The following is a 24,632-nucleotide window of genomic DNA, read 5'->3' as shown; positions in this document are numbered from 1 at the left end:
GTTAGGCAGGATACACCCTGGATAGGTCGCCAGTCTATCACAGGGCAAACACACACACACAGGCAGACAACACAGTCACACTCTCATTCACACCTAAGGGCAATTTGGAATTTCCATTTCACCTAAGCTTTTGAGGAGGGAGAAACCGGGAGGAAGTCCACACAAACACAGAGATAACAAACAAACACCCCACAGAAAGGATCTTGGTAGGGAATGGAACCCAGGAGCTTCTTGCTGTGAGGACTTTGTCAGCTAGATGCTAGCTGTCCCATCTAATTGTTTCTCTATTTCCCTGTGTCGTGTTGGCTTTCTTTTCAAATTCTATCTTGCCCCATACAGGAAGTTGTGTAATTCAACCAATCAGATTGTTTAAACACACTGGACCACATGACCTGTTGTTGAGATTTGGGAATTGGGAACAGTGGTGCATACCCATTGCTGCATAGGTCTGCAGAGATGTTTGTGGAACACAAGTCAAATAAATCCAGTTTTGACTGGAGACACTGCAGTTTACATAAACAAAGACTTTACTAATAGCTTGTGCTTCTTCACTGCCTTAACCTTGTGCCATCTATTTGCCCTAGTGCCCTGTTTCAAATCAATCACTCACTCTGGCATTATCAGCAGTATCTCTACCCTCAGCTGCAGAGACTGGGGGGAGAGACAGGGAGATGGAGAGGGACAAAGTAACACCCTAATTAGGAAATTAATAACAAAAACACAAATGTGATACATAATCTAGTGTTTTGAGAGCTGCAGCTAATGGATGTCTGTACCCACTGTGTGTATTAGCTTAATCTGCTTTTTGACTGCTCAACTGTGTGGACTGGGAGGGAGGTTGACACCAAGCCTGGAGGCATACGCTCATGTCTGTAGCTAAGCTCCACAGCCAAGGTGTATACTTTGCTCTGTGGCCTTGCACCTCAGAGCTTCCTGTCAGCTCTGTGGTTGATAGCATCATTAGGACCTCTAACATAAACTGTGTGTGTGTGTGTGTGTGTGTGCACGGTGGTTTGGTGTGATCCATATGCTTTTGGGCTCTTGTCCATATGTGAGTTTATGTTTATCTAAATTTAGCTGATGTGGACTGGTTGGCATCGTTCTTGAATCAAAATGTTGCTCAGATTTTTTTTGTCAATTTCCATGCTGTTTGGGGTTGAAACTGTTTGAATTAGGTGACACACTACCCAGTAACCAACAGACAGCTAATTCATCTGATTGAAGTTAAGATTAAAGCAGTGGGGTGCACTTAAAGCTCCCTGCTGTTGTCTGTCTGTGTGTTTGCTTATGCATGAAGGATGAAGGATGTCTGTGTCTTGAACTGGTTTTAAACTGCTACAGATGGTTATATCTTGCTCCGCTCCTGCTGGTCAGTAGCAGCCAGAGACTCCTGTCAGTGCAGGTTTAAGGGCTGTGGACCATATAGCCTACCGTGCAGGAAAGGAATGAGTACAGCCTTAGTATTAGTATTAGTCATCCATTAGTATTGGCCTAGACACATAAACAGGCAGAAGAAACACACATCAAACACTCACAGCATGGTCCCTTTCCCACATAGATCATGGCACTGGGATGAACTTTGTGGCCACGCTGGTGATTTTCAGTATTAACACATAGGAATAATGGGATGGGATAATCACGTCTTGCGCTTTTTGCGCTTCTTCAAACATGCCACAACCGTGCCGGGATAGACGGGGCAAGGGACAGTCCAGCAGATGGTGGCAATGCAACAGTATGGATGCCAACTGCCAAAAAGTGTTCTTATAACGTATTCAGTGTTCAATGCGTTCTTGCGATATGAATAATAATTACGTTGTTGCTCGTATGCAACAGTATCTCATACTGTTCCAGACAGCTGGCGATCTATTTGGTCCTCATTGTAGACTGAGAGGAGCTCCCTTATTTCCACACCGGTCCAATTTGCTACCATTCTTCAATAAAACCTAACAAAAACAAATCCTATTTTTCAGCCAAAGCACAGCAACCTGAGTCTTATGATCGCTCCACATGAATGTGTCTTTGGTCAGAGGGGTGTAACCCTTTAGGACCCTTTTCCTATCGCCTGCCATTTTTGCCATTTTGATTTTGCCATCAGCCCTCAGGGGCCATACTAAATTGTTAAACACAAAACATTGGTTGACGGGGGTGGGGGATTATAATCACAGTATGATTATTTATTTCTTTAAAGACAGGCAGAGAAATTAGAATTACAAACCATCAGTGTGTTTCTTATCACCATTTTTAATAAAAAATGATTGACCACCACCTGTTGTTTGTTCTTCGGCTTTAGTGGAGCGTGGGGCTATGCTATTTACAGTATGGTCGTGTGCGAGTGAACATCTCAATGATCTGCCCCATCAGGCGATAACTACTACTATGTCAAATGAAAGTCAATGGGATTATAAAGGATGATTCTGCAAGTGGAGAAGAGGAGTTATGACGGTTAGCAGGAGGGGCAAAATCAAAGGCTGCTGATTGACTGCCGAATGAGTCTGCTCTGTTTTCAAGTGTCACTGTTAGGCCTGGATTTTGGACAGGCAGAAAATCTCCAGGTGCAGACACTAAATCCAGGCTCCTCTCCACACAGTGAGATAGATGGCTTGTCTACATGTGTGGTGCTTAAGAACACACATGGGCCTGTTCCCTCCTGCAGAATATTAGATGTGACGCTGTGCTCACTCAGATAAATAACATGTTATGTGGGATAGATAACTGCTAAAAATATGAATATTTGAATAAAAGAAACAAACTATTTAGTTTCAGTGTCATTCTTTACAAATAAACATTGGTTTGTATGTTGAGGTTATAGACTTAAACCTGACCCTCATGATCACGTTGATTTCATTCGTATTTTCTCTCTGATTAAGCACGACTGCACAATTTGCCTCTTGCTGCACTTGCATTGTTTTCACATGCCATCCCTTGCTTTACTACTTGTTACAAATCAATAGAACACAACAGGAACACTCCCTTTTCTTAACTGACATGTGCTAATGTTAAGTTTTGTTGTGGTGAAGTGTTGTGAGTCTGCTCTAAGCCATTGTGTCTTGTGTTTATGTTGTGATGCAAGTTGGTCTGGGTTTCTTGACTTTTTTGTTACTGAGCTTTGGTGGCACTTCTTAAGTTGTGGAACATTGTGGGATCATTGAATCACTCTCACCCTTTCACCTCTGTCTTATGCTGACAGACAGAGTGTGTAAATGGGCAAAGCAGCAAAGTGAGGTGTAACAATCCTGAGAAGGTGGAAGGTCCCTATAGTGAACTAATAAGCCAGGCTAATCTGTAAGGCCTGCAATGGCCAACACTCTCCCACCACCTCTGCCACCTCCTCCACCTCCAATGTGTCGGAGAGGGCCTTTCAGCGCCACTGCCTCTGCATCCCCCTAAGTCTCTAGACCAGTCAGTCAGTCGCCATGTCAGTCCAATCTACCCAGTCCGTCAGTTCAGTTTAAGAGGCGCTTTAATGCTTGTTGATTAAGGTGTCAAAGGTCACACCATCATGCCTTTCCACAGTTTGCAGGGGGGTGCATACTGAGTGGGGAATGGAGGGGTTAGTGTCGGTGTGATAAGAAGCAGACGGGAGTGTGGTTTTGCAAAGGGACTGTATCACCAAGTCACATGGTAGATTTATGACCCTGTAGAACTTAAGTGTTGCATGAAGTTATGTCCCAGCAGTACCTCCCAGCTATACTTGCTTCACACTACTTGTATTAATAGGAAGCATATTCCAGAGTAAACCAATGTGAGCTAAAGGTTGACATGACATCATGTTGGATTGGCACATAATGATTTTAGTCCCTGCCAAAAATTCTGCAGCCTGCACTTACAATTAACACCTCTAACCACCCTCCATCTGAGGGCCTTTATCTACACCATCTAAGTCACTATCATTGTCTCTGCTTCTTTAAAAACACATTCCTCATCAAACGTTTTTCTTGTAGACCAGGGGTGTCAAACTCATTTTAGTTCGGGGCCACATTCAGACCAATTTAGATTCAAGTGGGCCGGATTAGTAAAATCACAGCATAATTACTTATAAATGGGTGTAAATGGACAAGTTTTCCCTTTGTTTTAGTGCAAAGAAGTACGGGTTCATATTGCAAATGTTTACTTTTATTTAACTATCTTTTTACAAAACATATTATGAACAATCTGAAATTTCTGAAGTCAGTGGTTCCCAAACTTTTTCTGCAGGGCCCCCCTTCTGTAGATAAGAATTTAAATTTCAACAATAAACAATAATAACAATAAGGTATATATAAAACAACTTGTACACACATTTCCACATCTCAAGTAAAAGGCAAAATATTCAATGACATTTCCAGAACAAACACGCAGCGTTAACTGTAAAGTAAATGAACGTAAATGAGCGATTTGGATACTGCTGTGGAAAGCTAGAGAGAGCAAATCCATCAAGAAGATCGATTTGAGAAAATCTTAAGGCGCGGAAAGCCGTTCACAGACGGAGAGTACATGAAGGAATCATTTACTCAAATCGAAAATCAGCTTCATTAAGCGCTGATCTGACGCTGATGTCGAAACACTGTATTTTAGTGTCGGGGTGCCGTCACTTCATGTTACACAAAATTGACATGCGTTGTGGGAGATGTTGTTTATGGACAATTTACGCTTAAAAGCTCTTTGCTCTCGGGGGCCACATAAAATGACTTGGCGGGCCAGATTCGGCCTGCCGGCCTTGAGTTTGACACCTGTGTTGTAGACCATCAAGAAACATCTTTGAAGAGGAGAGAAAATAGATTTCCCTATCAGATATTAAAAATCCTTCTTTTCATTTTATACCTTCAATATTAACTGCCATTATGCATTTGATACATTCAGTTTAGAACACAGATATTTCATATGGATATAAATGATATTGCTCCTTGTAACAGATCCTAAACATAACCACTGAAACTTTTAAGGTAGGCCTTCTCAGGTATGGCCTATACTTCACTGCCCAGATCCTCTATAACCAGTCCTCTAACTTTGGAACTCTCTGAAATCTTATGGTCTATCATTACAGCCCCCTGCGGTGACAAGTTGACACTGCTGTTCCCACCTCTCTTATCAGCCACCAGTCCTTCTCAGCAATCAGAAACCTCCACATGATTGATCTACCTCTTTGGCCATAACAGAGAGAGAGAGAGAGAGAGAGAGAGAGAGAGAGAGAGAGAGAGGGAGAGGGAGAGGGAGAGAGAGAGAGAGAGAGAGAGAGAGAGAGAGAGAGAGAGAGAGAGAGAGAGAGAGAGAGATTACACAGTCATATGTACATCCATGAAATGATGGTTTTAGAATCTCACTATTACAATCAACATTTCTTGGAAACTGTCAGACAGAGCTTTTGTGCTTCTCACATGGTAGACTTGCCAAACTCCAGTGTATCTAGTGTAAGCCACAAATCAATTTATAAACCTTGTTGAGATGACATGCAACAGATCCTCTCAACTGACAGAGCAGCCTGACACAGAATTACCAGGGGGTAAAAGGGAGGGTCTCCTCCCTGTGTCTTAGGTGTGAACATGGGGTCACTGCTGTTGTCAGAGGAGGGAAAGAACAGCATATAGCAGCAGGGTGCTGGAGACGGCTGTCAGAAGGACACTGTGTGTAGTGTTTTGTCAGGTAGGTTGTGATGGAGCGTAACCATGTTGTCTTCAATTAGACTGTAAATAAGGGAATTAATACATTGTTCTTACATCATACAGTATACACAGCATAACATAGTTGAAATTGCCATAAATTGAAGTACTTACTCCAACAACAGATGTAGCAAGCAGACTTAACTTCAGCAGGAGAGCTACGTGAATCCAGATTAGGATCTGCTCATTAGTTGGCTTCTTTTGTGGAGATGGTGAACAGAATGTAGTGGCCAAGATCAGTAAATCAATATTACCTGGATCATAGAAGATAGTTGGATCTCTCTGTGCATGTCAGAGGTGCAAACCCTACAAATGTCATGATAAAAATGTATCATTTCAGTTGCTCAAACCAGTGGCTTTGCAGACTAATGGGTGATTGGGAGATACTGTTAGCAGCTGTGCAAAATAATTCACCTACTTACACCTCAGCAATCAGACACAAAGCATGTCTTTGGCTAAAAACCTGGTGCCTGTAACACAAAGTGAAATGAAGGGGTTAGGTAGCCAAGTTCAGGCTGAAGACTGATTTTTTTGGTGATGAATCTTTGGTTAAGAATATCCTTGAGGAATTCAAGCAGATTTTTCTGCTATCTAACTATCCTTGCCCCGCCCTTCAGAGAGACCCCCAAAGATACGTCCAGGGGATTCTGCAGGAATGGTGATGCTATTATCCAAATGACGTGATTAGTCATGAGTTGGTCTATTTTTCTTCTCCAACATACACTACTCTGTAGCAGGCTTGCCGTGGAGCATAACCATGGTGACAGAAGGCAATCAGAAATGAGGCAGCTTTTTGACATCAAAAAATCTGACTTGAGCTTGAACTTAAACCTTTAATGTCGCTTTGTATTACAGGTCCCAGTTAACGCAAACAGGGCAGAGTTAATAAGAGTAAATAGGCACTTTGTATATGTAGCTGCACTACTACAGTGTATGTGGAAGTCTGTATGTGGCACAAAGTTAGATCCAATGAAGAAGGAGAAGATGTGACTCATGTGAAGCCCTCGCAGCAAGCTGACATTGAGTTAAAATGTTAAACTTTATTGACACCGAAAATTTGGTCCTGAAATGACGGCCTAATAAACACCATTTGTAACTTGAAAGGAATGCGGCCTCATGGCTGTTTGTGGTCTCCACTTTAATGCATGTGAGTAATTACTAGCAGCTTTTGAAGTGAGCTCAAAAATGTTACAGAAAACACAATGATGCAGATTTAAGGGAGACACACAATGATGAGGTCAGTGTGGATGTGATTTGTTTGGTTTGGTTTGGATCTGCAGTCATTTTCCCAGTCAAGTATAGAACTTTGGCTTCTCCGACTCAGGATTGAGCTCACCCTCTGATATGTTTGCCGTATTTGTTCATTTTTAGATTTTTTTATCGCCTATGTTTAGATAGGATACACATTGGGGGGAAGGAATGTGTGCCAGGTTTAGTTGGAATTGGTTCCACTTTGGTAGCAGGTACTTAAGTAATGTTAGCCCTTGTATGAGTGTGCGTGTCTGCCTTGCCACTGTCGCTTTGCACTGGCCACTGGGCTCTTCAGTCCTGTGATTTACCCTTTGCAGACTGCCATTAAGACAGATAGGAAACATTAGAAGAACAGCACTGGGGAGTTAAGTGCTGGGTATTAAGGCAGAAAACAGGCCAAGACTTAACATCTGGCTTGGCAGAATATCACTCGCATAGAACTGGGAGTTGGACAATGTCGGGTAGAGATGCTATGAACCAGGGCAGGAAGAGGAGAGAAGAGGGTTGCAGGGGTGTGTTTGTTATGAAAAGTATCAGGATACACATCTGCTAAATGACGGTAATGTATACGGTTTTAGGTTCCATTTACATATTTTCACTAAATTAACCTCAAAATATCTTAATTATTACAGTTATGAAATGAAGAGATTGACAGATGGCTGAGGGTTCTAGTGAGGGATACAAACAAATTAAGAGCTCAGAAGACAAAGCAGCAAACTAACATGAGTGACAGAACTCAAACATGGTCAGTGTGGTCCACAGACTGTGGGGTTGACAGTGAGGCATGTACCCCAAGAGTTTTTGCTTCTGCAGTGTTCTGTAACAGTAACATCTCCAGGTCTGTTTCAGCAGTGGGTCACTGCAGAGACACCAGGGCGCCTCCCTCTGGGACCTGTGCTTTTACTGGGACAGCTCTCTGGGAGGCCAATAGTTCTTGTTTGTGTGTGTGAGCACATCTGTGTCCTAGTGTAAACCCATTCAAAGAACAACTCAGGCCAATGGGCCAATATTTGTAGTACACTATTATGATTTGATTTGCCAGAATGTTTTTTCTAAATTTTAAAATGTGAAATGATCAGAAGGCTGCTATTCTTCAGGCTTTTTCGAATAATGTGTGTGTAAAATTTTATTTCACATTTGATCTTACAGGTGAGTTATGTGGGTAGTTTTTCAATGTTATTTTCTTATTCAAGCAGCCTAGTTTATGTGACATTCAGTGGCCTTAATCTATAGTGTTATTTGCTTCATTCTTCCTCTAAAGTTGTATATATGATCCTAACTGACATCCTCTCTTCTTTGCTCTTACATTTTCCTTCCTTCCTGCTGTCATTTTCACTTCCTCTCAAACATGTTTCCTTGTTTCACTCTTTGGTTCCTTGTCTCCTTTCTGGTCCCTTCTCAATTTAAACTCCAAAGTCTCCCCACCTCTCTGCCCCATACTCCCCCTCTTCTCTCAGTTTTAATGAGGAAGCCTCCCTGACCTTTGCCGGGTCCTTGTAACATCACTGCCCCCTTGTGGTGTACGTTTTATACACTTATGTCCCCGCCCCCAACTGTGAGGTTTACAGCAGACTGTCCACCTGTGTACAATTACTATGTCACATCATTGTTTTGGGAATGCTTGTTCTTCAGATGAAATGAAGGATGTTGTGCCAGGTTTGGATGCAACATGGAAAGTTGAAAGCAAACTTGCAATGATATTATTATTAATACACAAGTTTGATAAGGACTTAAATAGTTTAAACTACTTCAATGTCAGCAAATATGATTTCATTTTATGAACACCTGAACACCAGGTATTATGACAGCAACTCTATGAATGCACATGTATGTTATATGATGGGTTCATGAGCCAATGGATGGATGGAAGGAAATCAAACTGAATTTTCTGTAAGAGCTCACAGATCTGTAGTTGCTTTGTTGCATTTTCTTAGTAAACTTGTGCATATGTGTGTAGTGGTAGTAGTAATTGTAGTAGTAATGCTAGATGATGTTGCAGTGTGAAACAACTTGTATTTTTCTCTCCAAATTGCTGCTGTTACAGCAGAACAAACTGATTCTCAGACATTTCATAGCCATGCTCTGTTTCCTAATGCCGTGGAGCCACTTTATCATATGAAATATTCACATGAGTGACAGTGATGACAATGATCAGCAGTGATTTACACTAGAAGAGTGGACCAAGAGCCTAGAAGGGTAAACGTTCACTCAGGCCAGTGCACGTCGGCTCTTAATGAAAATGCACGACGGTTGTGTGAAATAATCTCATAAACACATCTATGTAGCACATCTGGCTGTGTCCATGTGTGTGACTGTTTGTATGTAAGTGTATGTGTGTGTGTGTTTGTGCGTGTGTGCATGCATCAATGTTCACATGTGCACAAAGCTGTGTGCTCAGCAGAAGGAATGTGGCCATTTAGAAGTCCTCCTCTACAAATAAATATTTGGTTATGACAATATTGGAGATATGTTCAACATAAGTAGGGTCATTTTCTAGTCAAATAAACCTTGCTCTGCTGGTGATGGTGAGGGGAGCACATATGGGTATGTGTGTCTGACACAGAAGGAGGGGAAGATGGAGAGAGAGCATGCTAATGCACAGAGAAGCAGATAAGGCAGTATCTGCTGCTGATGATATTATTATAATCTTAATAGACCTAATTCTTCTATGTAGCCGATATGTTTACTATTAGCCCTTAGTAAGATGCTTTGTGTATGCTTGGTGTATGCTCAAGTCTCTCAGCTGTATGTGAATGGCTGATGGAGATGGAGGAGGCGACTAATGGAACTTATGGAAGCAGAGCAGGGTTGATAGAGCGGGAGAAAACTTTACCTTCAACCGTTCAGCTTAAGGTTTGCTTTTCATTCTAAACATTAAAGCTGTTAAAGCAAATTTGCTGCTGAGTGACAAAACTGGAAAATTCTACAATACACTCATTTGTGTTTTCATTTCATATTGCTTGTCTTGAGATATAATTGATTCTTCAGATAAAAAATTTCCTTTCATACTGGACTCCACTCTCCACAGACACATTGTGTCCCTGCTAAGCGAGTAATGAACGCTTTAACAAGCTTTAACAATTACAAAGAAATATAGAGGGCGGATGGAGGAATGATGTGCATAAATAGGCGAGGCTTTTGGGTGTTGTCATGTTTTCTCTAAGTTCAGGTGTAACTTCTCGAACTCTGATTCCGATCTCTCTCCTGCAGTACTCCCTTGTAATATCATATTTAATAAGATTAGGCTTTGTTCTGAACTGTGGCTTTTGTGCTCTAAATTATTTTCCCATGAACAATGTCTCGTTTTTGTTGAACTATTTTATTAAATTGGTATTGCTCATAAAATATGTTTTCTTTTCCTTTAAATTTTGTCACTGTTTCCATGACGATTGAGATTTCATCAAATGTGGCCTTGCATTGATCCTGGGCTGATTTTATGATAGTGCTTCATCAGAATTATTTTATTTAAGATCATAAATATTACTTGGAATTATCACAACCTAGGATCTCAGCACACACTTCAAAGTGAACATTTTGAAATTGCAGTCATCATTTATAAACTCTACACCAGACATGACACGGATGTCTGCTCTTCATGGCCAACTTCCTAAATTCCTTCACGGAACCTCAAAGTCTGCATAGATTCAACCAAGTGTGTGTTTTGATGGCATGTAATTCTGTGAATCATCCTTTTTACCTACTTGGGTTTGTGTTATTTTACCCAGAGAAAATATGCTGATGCTAAGTTAGCAGGGATTGTAATGCCAAAATGTTTAGAGCAGTTTAGAACAATTGTTGTTGCACAAGATGTGAGAGAAGTAACATCTGGAGCATGCCCAGAGATCGCCCCCTGGGTAACTTTAATCTCAATCTGATTTTCTCTTCCATTACATGAAGCTTGTGTCTGGTTAACTTACACTTAAGGACCACCGTTTGTCCAATTAAAAACCGTTTAAGGTATACTGTAAAAGTAATTATGTATAAGGTTTCTTTCTCTCCATTCACGTTTCGGAGACATTTCCATTTTTTAAGCAAACATTTCCTTTGATCTATGCCTGCAGTGGTGTCTGGTGTTTGTGCTCTTTTTGTTCTTTAATTGATTGATTGATTGATTGATGTGAAAGCAATGCTGTTTGCAAGAACCCAACTCCATCTTATGTCCAGTTGATATGCTGGATTTATACTTTTTATTAATTAGGATAAACACCAACCATAACAGATTATCGTGGGCTGCAAGGACATCACCTCCCCAGGGAACGTCTTTGTTGACAGCCAGAGATATCATCAGACATAGTAAAGCATTTGAGATGGGTCATAGTGGGGTGAGCCAGCACTTTCACAGATGATGTCCACACTCCCTTCACTTTAAAGTGGGCTGGGATGAGGGGGGACCTGAGAGAGTGCAGAGAGAGGTCAGGACCGGAAGACATGCTCACTGGATCCAAAATGTGTCAAAGGCCAGAAATATACAGTAGCTGTGGAACGGTGAGTGAATGTCACAGTGTCTATCATTAAGGGTTAATTTTCCAAACACAGACAGTTCAGTTTGAATGGGTGGGTGCAGTGGCATGCACCATAACGAAGGATAAATACATTTAAGATCAAATGTTGTGGTTCCCAAAGTGGGGATCAGCTGGCCCGTATTGTTTTATATAGTATCTCCCTCGTCAGACCAATCTGCCTTACCGTATTGTTTTATATCGTATCGGGCGCGAAAAACTTCTGATCTCTAAAATATGGGCACGAAAAAAAAGTTTGGGGACCACTGGTTTAGCTCATTTTACCCCAGCACATAAAGTCATTGTGTTTGTAATGTAGAAGTTTACTCACATAATCACATCAACTCCATTGCTATGACTCAGCAGTGAGAAAGTCAAACAATGAACATTGTTTTTGAATAGCATTCTTAACCTATAAATGAGCGTCTCTCTTGCCCTGGCCAGATGTTCCCTACCCCCAGCATCCAGACCCATGGCAAATGGCAGAGCGACCCTACAGTGGCCCTGACATGTGCATGCTGGGTGCATGCTGCCTTAAAAGATGCCAGGGTTTATTTGAACAGCAATTCTGCTTAACATTTTGAAAGTGTGAGTACAAATTATTGTTTAGCTGTGGCTCTGTGGGTTAGATTCTTATTTCATGACTTGTCTGATAGGTCCAAGGAAAATAAACCCACACCTGAGCCGGGTTTATAGGTCTGCCTGACGTCAGGCCCATTAGGCCTTACATTGACTGCATACTTTCATTCTGTGTGTTTGTGCCTCTCTATCCCTCTCTCTCTCTCTCTCTCTCTCTCTCTCTCTCTCTCTCTCTCTCTCTCTGTTTGATTGTGTATTTGCATGTCCTTGTGGATGTTTGATCACATACAAGATTTAGTGTGTTAATCTGGTGGCTGTGTGTGCTGACTGCGTTCCTGTCAGGCTGTGAGGAGCAGCAGGAACACAAAGTGGTGTTTAATGTGACTACTGGTAAAATGGTTGTGGTTTTATAGCTAGGAGCATTTTTATAAAGCACATCTAAAGCCTATACTCCTAAATGACATGTACAGGGGACAGGGGACAGAAAATGTCTTAGAATAACTGTCCCTGGCTAGGAATGAGCACAAATGACTTAAACACTGGAGCTGGTTTTGTCATCTAGGGTTGTATTGGACTGTGCTGTGCTACATTCCAGGCCTAATATGAGAGGCTTAATCTGGTGGACCATTGGAACACAAATTTGTGTATGTGCAATCTGTGTGTGTGTGTGTGTGTGTGTGTGTGTGTGTGTGTGTGTGTGTGTGTGTGTGTGTGTGTGTGTGTGTGTGTGTGTGTGTGTGTGTGTGTGTGTGTGTGTGTGTGTGTGACATCATGTGGGTCAGGTACAAGTCATGAATTCATTTCTATGGTCACAGCTATTTTACTATATTATCTGCCGTCTGATCTAAAGTTGTTTTCAGGATTCTGATCTTATTGCAACAAATGCCATGAGCTGAACACAGTCTTTCAAGGTAAGGTAATCCACTTTGGATGCTTATTGAGCATCCCTGGGGAATGCAGAGATCCCCAAGTCTGTTGTCTGGTCTTTATTACTCAGCTCTTGAGCTCTTGAAAATATGACTGGCTGCACTCAGACTAGGGCCTCAATTCTCAAATACATTTTGCCACCAAGATAGTGTTGGCTCCCAACCTCATAGCGAAGTGAAGAAAATCTCTGCTCAGGTCATGTTTCCCCCTTTACACCTGCAGAGGCTAAAGCAAAACAGTGAAGTTGGTAATGAACACTGAACAGTTCACAGGAAGTTGGAGCTTGTCTAACGTTTTACATTTCAATAGTTAAACAAGGCAACGGATTTGTTGTTGAATATAATTGAAGTTATTACTCATGTGGTGAAGTGAAAGTTGGAGTTATATCTTCATATTTACTCATGATACTATTATCAGTCCTTTGTACATCAGGTCTCCTCACCTCCTACTGTAAAACATCATTGGATTACTTTAGTTATGGACTCGAACGTAAGAACAGGTGGTAGTTTTGGGTTTCCCTCTTCTTTATCAAATGTTTTCTGGAGTACAGCACTGGTAACTGAAACTGGGCCTGCAGATGAGAAACTGTTATGTGACTTGGAGGCTACCAGTTGGATGACTCTGTTTGAATCTACTTTTCTACTTTTCCCTCTGTGTAAACAGTGTGTGCATGGGACTTAGAAAGAAAATGTACAATTTTAAGCAAAGGAAAAAGACAAAACAAAACAAAAGAAAGATCTGTTCATGGTCAGCTTGTATTTAGCAAATCTCTTCTCTTGCTTCCCTCCCCATGCTAGTGAGTGATGCTTTGGCAGTTGGACTCCTAGGTTTGTTGGATAAAGCCTGATAATGATGTTCCACCAGTGGAACTCCTTTGATGTGGGTTGTTGTTGTTGCTTTGGGGCTCTCTGTCTGGACGCATCCCCCCTCAGCAGCTGTGCACCTGGTGGCTAGTTTAAAGGATAGTGTGATGTTTAAGTAAGCACGCACGCACGCACACGCACGCACACACACACACACACACACACACACACACACACACACACACACACACACACACACACACACACACACACACACACACACAAGATGGTGTTGAGGGTAATTCAGTACCCCTACAGGTGCTCCATTAGACTCTGCCAGCACCGACATTCAAATTGAGTTACTCTTTTGTAAGGAAAATGTTCACACTTCCGTATGAATGCACACGTTCTTCAGCAGCGTTGGGTGCAGACTGCTTCTTAGCCTAAGAAGTGATCAATGCTTTCATAACAGGCAGCACCCTACTCAGTTAAGACAGCAAAGATGAAAGTGAGTTGGGGAGAGATGGTATAAACCTGCAAGCTGTGGGATACACATCATTAGCCTGCCGGGGATATGGTTGGTACTGTGGATAAGGCAATGGCTCAGATGGATGGCCCTGTACCAGTTGGCCAACCTACTCAGTACAGTTTATTGTTGTACCATATGGTCTTACTGGTTTAGCAGCTTGAAATAAAACAAATAAGGGTCTATAATTCTGACCCTTTCTGGTTGAGAAATGAGGGAACACTGTGCCTTTAACTTGCTCCTTTGTTTAGTTCTCTTGTTCATTATTTCACTTTTTTTCCTTCTTTTCCTCTCACTCTCTAGCATTTCTCCTCCCTTTCCTCTCTCAGCCCAGTTGCCTCAGGCAGTTGTGTTCATTAACCTTGGGTGTAATTATTTTTGTTTTAGTCTCATATTGCTGACATTTCAACTCAGGGGCTCCTCAATCAGGATTAACCCAAACCACAAGAAATCACACTTCACAGCCTTTTCTGAGAGAAGCGCATGTTGCCTCCAATTTCAGTCAAATTAAAGGTTTATTTTATTTAGGCCTTTTTTCACCAGGGCCCTGTACCCAGAGAAAACAAACCAGCTGGCTGGCCTTAGATTTGCTGCTTGCATGTGGTTCCCTCAGCATCCCCTACTTTCTCTCTCTCCCTTCATTTGGGCACAGAACAGTCCTCTGTGCACTCACTGGGAGTTACGTTTGACTTCACACAGGTAGTTGTTATGGGGCTATTCGGACTAAATAGGTATAGTCAACTTGGATTCACTTGTTTTCTATTGTCAATAAAATAGCACAGGTATAATATATGTATGTACCATATGTATAATGTACTGTATATTGAGCCTGGAAGTATCTTTCAGTATTTCAGTGACATTCTGTAAATAGAGCAGATGTGTAGAAGTACGGGGCCTTTTTAGGGTTCTCTCTTTGCCTTGCTGTCTTTAAGGTCCACAGGAACCCTTGACCTTTCCTCCTGCCTGCAGGGGCACTTAGGTTCAACACAGTAGTAATAAACTCTTGGCACTCTGAGTCATTGGTGTGTATATGAGTGTGCACATACGTCAGTCTGTGTGTCCACAAGCTGTGTGTGCAGCAGCAGCAGTAGTCGCAGGTCTAGCAGTAGTAGTAAACTTTCATCACTTTGAGTGGTCCTCTGGGGATCCTGGACTCCTCTCGCTGTGTGTGGTTTGACCTGCTCTGGCCCTCCAGCCCCCCACATGCCCACTTAGATAAACAGGCAGTAAACACAGGCAGTCCTAGCACCACTCTCTTCTCCTCAAAGCATATACAAGCCCTGCAGATGAAAGCACTGGTTCCCTACACTAATAGCCACTACAGATTAGCTCCCACCTGCCCTCTCTGACTCATCATTTTATTATAAGTGTAATAATAGTGTAATAATAGAAGTCCAATAGATGAACTAACTTTACTTTAATTTGAAAATATAAGATGTTTACAGACTAGCATTCCTTCCACCGTTACCACCGCCTTTGACAAATGCTATAAAGGAAGAATGAATGTTTTCGTCGTCTGCCTCAATAAATAAGGATATAATAAATATAAAAGCCATAGAGTGCTATCTAGTCAAGTCAAGTCAGTTTTATTTGTACAACCCAATATCACATACAATGTCTCAAAAGGCTTTACAGACCCACGACATCAGGAAAATTTCAGACCCCGCCCCAAAGCTCTTAGGAAGATGACGAAAGACTCCAGAGAAAATCTTAATGTATAAGGAAAAGAGAAGGAAATCTCGGGAGAGGCAATTGCTAGAGAGAGTTCCCCCAGTCGACTTACAGGATGTAATATGAGTAGATATGAGTTAGAGAAGGATGAGGAGAGAAAATCAGCTGATGTGCCCCATTCTCTCACTACACACACACTATCACTGAGTGTTCCTAAGCCCTGAACTAAACATGGGTTGGCTAATCACTCTCCTGCCAAGAAGGAGACTGTGCTTCCTGTGCTTCCTCTGTTGGTGAGTTAGCAATTGACGTGAGTAAGGAGTGCGGGAAATGTGTTCCAGAGAAAAGGAGTGCGGTACAAAACGGCTCTATTTCTGACAGTCTTTGTCTTGACCGCAGGCCTGCCTACTGAGATATTAACGTTCGTGCAGGAACGTAAGTGACAATGAAGTCAGAAAGATACACTAGAGCCAGGCCATGTAGTATCTTATAGGTTACACACTTTATGTTTGTCTTTCCTTGTCCCTTCTCTTCCTACTTGCCTTTTGTTGTTATCTCCCTCCCATCTTGCTTTCCTCCAACTCTGTCCTTTTGTCCTATAGTAAGCCAGTCAAGGGCGCATTGGCTGTATTGCACAAGTGTGTTTAGAGTAGCTGACTCATCCCTGTTTTTGTGCTACAGTTGTTAATGCACAGCAGCTGACATTAGTTTGGAAGCTGTGTGTGCTTGTTATTTCTGTGTGGGTGCACACATAGAAGTCTGTCTGTGTTTGTGATGTGACTGTAGATATAATAGAGCTCTGATGAGTATAAACACTTCTTCCTTATCATCAGAGTGTTTGTAGACAGGAGTGACATCCTCTGAAGTCATGACACACACTTGGTCTTTACTCTCCTGTCAGTGAGGAGTGCTCAAACCATGGTTTCAGTCATCAGTGACTAATAACAGGCCATACTTTTCCTTCTGAAGATTCTGGTCAGACGCACCTTAAAACACATGAACACCAAACGGAAACTTCCTGGTGAACTAATGTGAAGACATTAATGTTCTTCGCTTCCTAGAAGAACATTTTTCACCTTTTATTCACATCTAATTGTAAATCCAAATTGCGGTATTCCTGTTTGAGCTCATCCCTTGTAGCGCTGACACTGCATTGACCCTATTCCAGCATAAAGATAGTGAGCCAATCAGAGCTATTGTTTCATTGTACTGTACACCCCTCCATCCTTGATTCCTGCCTCCCTCCATTGCAGCTAAAATAGCTCATCCTGAAACTATTAGACCAAATTGCTAAATAGTTCAAATGTGCAACCACTTAAGCCCACGTCTGTAAGAGGAATAATTTCCAATCTACTGTGGCAAGCAAGAGGGGGACAAGGTGGATGGGGAGACAGGGAAATGAGAGGGACCCAGAAAGAGTGAATCTGACAAAACAGAGAAAGGAGGATGGGTTCCTCACTATTATATATTTTATATAAACACATTCCCTCCCCCCACCTCTCTCTCTCTCTCTTACAGAATGATGCTGTCAGTAAGAGCATAGAGGCAGTAGGGATGTGAGGGGTTGATACAGTCAGTGTGGTTAATGGACAGTTATATGGACTAATACTCATTTATAATGATAATAATAAAAAATATGTATAAACTGAACTTTAGATTCAACCGTTTCTTTACTGAGGAGGAGACTGATGGCAGGACATTTGTGGAGTCTTACTGAACTTGCTGCTATGTTCCTTCTGTAAATCACTATGTGAGAACATTGTAATGTTGTCCATTATTTCATTGACACGTTATCTCTTCTGTGGACGGTGCATCAGTGCCACATCAGTAAACACTTATCACCTAAGCTGTTGCCAGATTCAAAATGAACTTGACTTCACTGAAGGGACCTGAGAGCCAAACCCAGGCCAATCATCTGTTTCAAACTCAGCCTACGCCTCAGTTTCATGCCCAGCCCAGAGAGACCAAAGGAGAAGAACAACTACATGAACTACATGAAGTCTGCTGGATATTGGGAATAATATTTGCAATATTTTACATTTCTGAGATAATATTAGGATAATATTGCACTATTTTTTTTGTTTCCCACTACATAAGGAAACCATGGACAGCAAGTAGGGGAGCTAACAAGAAAACATAACATGGCCTAGGATTAAAGTAGTGTGACATAAATCATAACCACAGACATCTACAAGCAATATCCTATCAGGACAAAACCAAAATTGATTTTAGAAAAAATTGCTAATTTATTAGAGATTAAAAAAAACTGAATGATCACATCAATGCAAGTATTCAGACTCTTTGCAGGAGTACTTCAAATGAAGCTCAGATATTTCTTCACCTTGTTTGTAGTCTCATGGTGAAGATGTCTAGAATAATTGTGAGCTTTGCTGTGTTTCTGTGAAGTGTTTATAAAGAGTTTGTGAGATGTGTTTATTAAGAGTTAATAACAAGGTGAGCGTTATCATGACTGCAGCAAGACCTTAAGTAGACCTTTCTACCTTAAGTAGACATTTGAATTGAAGACTTTTACTTTTAGTGGAGTAATATTTACCAAGCCTATCTGTACTTTCACTCAAGTACAGGATTTGTCAAGTCAGTTTTATTTGTATAGCCCAATATCACATACAATGTCTCAAAGGGCTTTAATGTACTTAATCCACTACTGCCTTTACAAAATCAATGTACATTCTATATGACATATATGGTTATATGTGACATATTCATGTTTGACAAGCATAACATTCCAATATCAATTGAATAATTTTCAAGCATAGATTGCATTCATTTCCAAACAGCGGGACTAAAAGAGTGACTGAAAGAGGCAGAAGCATAAGGAAGATTGGAAGATCCATAAAGAGCGAAAGTATTTATGGATGCTTTTCATGCACATATTTTTGCCAGAGTGTAAAGAACAGAAGAAAAACATATTGGCTGCATTAGACTGTATAATAACATGCACATACATGCACAATATGTCTGAAGCTTAGAGCGTGATTAAGGTTTCCTGAGAGACTATATCCTATATTACAGTTTTTTGTGTTCATTCTCTGCTCTGTGTTCTCTGGTGTGCAAATTAAATACCATTTGAATCGACAGCATGATAAATATTATTACTTCATGAAGGGAACCTCATATTGTGCCACTTTCATTTGGTTTTCTATTTGTTATGTCATACTTCACATAAAATAACTTGGAATGAAACCCAGCTAATGACAGACATTAAGTTGCTTGACTCCCTTCTACCCATGACAAACTGAGAGAACTCAGCTTGAACTGTAGTAGAGAAAGCCCATGAGCCAGCTGAATGATAGCAGTGATAAGGAATTTTCAAGGTAACTGGTGCAAAACTGAAACTGTCTGTGGGAAAGCAGCAGCAGAAGCAGAAGTCTGTTTATTTTAATGAGCTCAGAAGTGTCTCTCCTGTTCTTACATTACACTGGGGCTCATTTATAGTTCACACAGTGCACTGTATGTCCATGATGGATATGGTAATGATACATTAATGCAATCAGGACCGCAAAGTAGAGTCTGTTTTGTCTCTCATTAAGAACACTAGCTATCTTGCTGACAAGGGCCAGGTCACATTTGGTCTTGACTCTGAGCATTTTCTTTCAATGTGATTTTGAATGAGTGAGACAGAAAGAGCATTTCTCTGAGCCTATCAGAGAAATGGTGTAGGAGAGTAAGGATAAGAAGACAGATAGCAGCCTCGCTATCAGCGGGGGCATAGGCAGCAATCGTGCAGAGTCTAGCTGTCTTTTCAACACCATATGAGTTGATATGGATTTATGAAGGTTAAGAATCAAGTCGAAGGGGAGGGGTATTAATGGCTATGAAGTCTCGTATCAACATCTGGAGCTTGCCAGAGCTGCTGTTCTGCTGCTCCAAACCCCTCATCTGGCCTCACTACTGCGGAACATACTTGGGATGTCTGTAAGGCCCCTTTCTCATCATCATAGATTCATTGTGTGGTCTACATAAGACAGTGCTGTATTAATTGTGCCAACATCTACAAAGGCTTAATGATAATATGATTGATATTAGTAATCATGTTGGCTTTGCTAGCTCTGTTTAAGGTTCATTGTTTTTTCTTTTGTACAAAAGTCTATAGAGTCAATAGTAACTCTTTACCTACAAGGTGCATTTATCCAAGGGACTTCACACTGACCTGATATTCAACCATTCATACACCGATGGCATAGGCAAACCATATCAAGGAGCCAACTTGCACATTAGGAGCAATTGGGGCTTCATTGTCAACACTTGGCAGCATCCTGCACCACACTGCCCCGCATTTTAGAAATGTAGATTGTTGTATTGTTTAGTGTTTCCTTGACACAAACTGATGTTTTGATGAGAACAAAGATCTCTCTGTGAATGAGACACAGCCTTCTGTGACCTCACAAACATAATCACCTCTACACATGGTCACATACATGCATATTGCAAGCGGTATTTGTAGATGTGCATGTACACAGTTGTAATGTATGTACTGTGTATGTGCAAGGAGCATTTAGACATAAACGGAATTTGTTACCATGCAGAGACACATAAATGAATACATATATATATATACACACACACATATATCATATATATATGATTCATATATATATACATATATATATATATGAATACATATATATATGTATTCATATATATATATATATATGTATATATCATAAATATGTATATATCATAGATATGTGTGTGTATATTTATAAATATATACATACATATCCACCCAGCTCCTTGTGTTCATCCAGACATGGTTGTATCTGATACAGTTCACAGGAGAGTTAGTCATCGCATAAATCAGTGTTTTTCAACCTGTGTGCCGCGACACAATAGTGTGCCGTGAGAGATCGTCAGGTGTGCCGTTAGAAATGATCCAATTTCACTTAATTAGTCCGCGAGGCAGAACGCAATCGCAGCGCAAATTTCGAAGCGCGCACTCAAAAAAGGTTGAAAAACACTGCCATAAATCATACAGACCCATGCCCAAACTATGTGGTCTCGTAAGTTTTCATGTAACTTCAGTAAACGACCTCTTAAAAATACGACTTTCATTCTGAAACCTTCTCAACATCATCATCCTCTCATACATGTCCATTCTGTTTTGCATCTCTATCTGTTATGTTTGTCTTTTTGTCTGTTTTTGTTTCATGGCTTTCTCTCTGACTGCGTTTGACTCACTGCCTCCCAGGCTGAATCACTCTCCAGTTTTCTTATCATTATACCCATAGCCATAGTCAAGCTTTACAAGGTCGGTCTAGCCTGTGAACTGCAGGCTACTACAGTTGTGCCATGTTGAAAGACATATTTACACATGTATACTTGTACTCCTGTAACACACACACACACACATACACACACATACACACGTTTCCAGAGCAAAGTGGTGTATGGGCCCAGAGTGAGAGCAGGCTGTCTGAAAGCCCGGGTCTGTTTCTAGTCAAATCTGCCCGTGTCCTTCCTGAGCCCCTGGGCTCCTGTGGAGGCATTACCCCTGGGCTGCTAGGTCGCAGCATGGCAGGCCAACAGCCTTGCATTAAATGTGTGTCAGGGTCTGTGGATGTGAGTGTAAGAGGGTGTGTGCCTACATGTGTCAGTGGTGGTTAGGTGTCCCATGGTGCATACATGAATGGAGCCAAACGTGAACACTTGTGTTCACAAAGGAGCATGTACTCACTAATATTCTACACATGCACAGCACATATACTGTATGTACACACTTGCACCCACCCACTTACAGCCAAGTTCCTGTTCAGCAGTGACAACAGCTCCATCTCTTACACACTCAGATACTCACACTGACACATACACCAGGAGAACACCTGTTGGGCTGCATGGCTGGCTCCAGGACACCTTTGAGTCATGAGCTCATCGGAAAAGCAATTAAAGGCAGTGTAGGCCCTGCGGGCTGGCGTAATGTTTTGTTTTGCTACTTGGCTTCGAAATTAACCAAACCTGTCAGAAGTCATCTGGCTGACGCAGGCTGGTCTATATTTATTTATTTTCTGTTGGAGAAGCTGGACTCAGGGTCCCAGTGCTGCCTCACATCCAACAATGAAGCGATTCTGAGGGGGCGATTAGCTGACGAGGACATGAAGACCCTCCCTACCCTCTACCTGGGGGGTATATGGCAAATGGCGACCGCCTCTCCTTTTCCTTTTTTTAAAACTCTAAATCAGGTCATGGCCTTGTTGTTAGGCAGTTGAGCCCTCTGTAACCTCAATCAGGTCTTTGGTCTGCACTGTGGGGCTTTGTTTTGAACTTGCAACGACCTAACTGCTCCCCATTGATTGGATTGCATGTTTGCAGCGACTGAACAAAGGCAGATTTTACTTTAAAAAAATGTTTAAACCACATGCTCGACAAGACATTATAAAGATAGTTTAATGAATGTCTGTATGAATGGCCGTAGACCCCGTTTCAATGTAAGAAGCTTTCTATAGCTTCTCCTGGCTGAGTGGAGGTAAGTGTGTGTCTCTTTACAGATGCCTGCACATGCATATGTCTATACTAGTGTGTATTTTCAGGGCCCAAACCTCTGTGTAGTGTTTTCCTTGAATAATCATTTAGGAAGTTAGAAAAACACGGTGGTTATCATTGTCATCACGTTTGGTAATTACCCACATGCCACCCTGTTAGAGCAGAGAAAAACAACAGTTACGCCGCTGAGGTCGCCCTCTGAACATGCCAGGCCGTTTCTGCTGCGTGCTTCAAAGGCAGTGTCACGTCCAGGCAGCAGTGTCAACATTAGGAAGAAATGAGAAAAAGCAATGTAGATGTTTTCTCAGTTTTCAAAGCCTGAACACATACAACACATATTTCTGTTTGTTTGACAGAGACAGACTGGCAGGGAAAAAAAAGTTTTTTGCTTGTGTAATGTCAGTAAAAGAGCTTATAAATGGATTTATGTCACTGCAGGCAAACATGGGGTAAGATGACAGCTGGTGGAACAACACCAACAACACAACTGCTCTCTTGGATTCTATTTATTATTATTCATTAAGATAAGATACTTTATTCTGGTCAGATCACATGCATTCACAATGTATATCACACGTAATTTCTTACATATTACACACACAAACACATGCATTACAGAGGGGGTGCAGCCATTCTACGGCGCCCCAGGAGCAGTTGGGGGTTCGGTGCCTTGCTTACGGGCAGCTCGGCAGTGCCCTGGAGGCACACTGGCAACTCTCCAGCTCCCAGTCCACTTTCTTGGTCACGTAAGCTGAGTCCCCTATGGACTGAGCGACTGCCGCCCCTGCTGGCAACAGTAGGGCAACTTACTGTAGTAGTAGTAGTAGCAGTAACAGGAGTAACTTACTGTTTTCCTGCTATGTTTCCTTATTGTATCGGTGTGTTTGTATAGAAAACACAATTTATGTATATTTTAATTTGTTTTATACAATACAATATTGTACATAATGATTCTTACATGAACAATGACACGTATAGCTTTGGTAGAAGTCAGATACTTTGTTGAGTTGGCACACAATATTTTATTTTCATGGAACGTTATGTGTGTGGGTTTTTGTCTATTTTATTTGTGCTAGGCCAAGAAACAGCTGTCATGGGTTTTGGATCTGCACACCAATCCTGCTTGTGTGACTGGTCCACTAACATCAATATGCAGTTTGTCATGTGGTTCACTCTAAATGTTGAAGTCCCTTAAGAAATTGGATGCTTTGGATTGGATGCAAGTAGTAGTAGTAGTACTCAAGACGTTTACAGTAAGCACAGGATGCAGCTGAACCATGATACACATACTGTATTAATGCTACAAACTATAGCCAAGCAGCTCTGGACAAGAACTTTACCAGCAATTAGGCATTTTATATAATTTCTGTTGCTAGCTTTCCTCTTTAATAACTCTTTAAAAAACAATCCATCACCTAAATTATATGACTTAACTGCCCTATGACTCATGTTGAATGTGCTTGATCATGCTCAGCAGATCCCTGAGTGGTCGATGTAGTCTGAATTTATTGAACACATCTTCACCACTCAGCCCATTCCCAGCTCTTTGGGTCGTATACGGCTCAGTGCTGTTATGGGCTATGATGAAACCACTTGAAGCAGGGCTTCAGCACTGCAGCCACAGCCAAGGTCTATTAAGCAGCCACACTGTGGTATAAGATCTCAAGCCACAGGACTGAGGTTATTATTACTTGTTAGGAGGAGGGAGGAAGGAAGATGATGTAGGGCAGAGGTATGGCCTATGAAGGCAGGGTAGAGAAGGGTGAAAGAGAATACAGCGAAAAAAATACACACGCACACGAGCATGCACACCCACACGCACGCACGCACGCACACAGACACACACACACACACACACACACACACACACACACACACACACACCTTGAGAAACAGCTCACAGAATGTTGTAAAAATGGAGCAAATTACATCCATTTTATTTTACATTGTTCACAGGAAATAATAGAAAAGCGAGCAGTGACTGCCAAGTTTGAGAGCTGGCGAAACAAAAAGGTTTGTGTCAGAGAGAGATATTAAGATTGCACTCGGCCAATACTATTACGGGACTGAAATGTGAGGCAAAGCAACAAGCAGTCAGGCTTTGCAGAAATGACACACACACACACACACACACACACACACACACACACACACACACACACACACACACACACACACACACACACAAACTACCCTGCCCCAGGGCCTGAAACAGAAGACCATGGTCTTGTCCAAAGCTCCA

The 24,632-nt window shown here is 41.6% G+C and overlaps 1 protein-coding gene across 3 annotated transcripts in view; it reads left to right on the top strand.

Annotated features, from left to right (window-relative positions):
• The window catches only part of vps13b (vacuolar protein sorting 13 homolog B), a 267,108-nt gene that overhangs the window by 84,957 nt on the left and 157,519 nt on the right, over nt 1–24,632 (top strand). The gene's annotated exons all lie outside the window — the stretch shown is intronic.

This window comes from Genypterus blacodes, unplaced genomic scaffold, assembly GCF_046128005.1.
Source record: "Genypterus blacodes isolate CSIRO-AG114 ecotype Tasmania unplaced genomic scaffold, CSIRO-AGI_Gbla_v1 ptg000040l_1, whole genome shotgun sequence".
Classification (NCBI taxonomy): Eukaryota; Metazoa; Chordata; class Actinopteri; order Ophidiiformes; family Ophidiidae; genus Genypterus; species Genypterus blacodes.
This window is presented reverse-complemented; position numbering and strand designations above follow the sequence as displayed.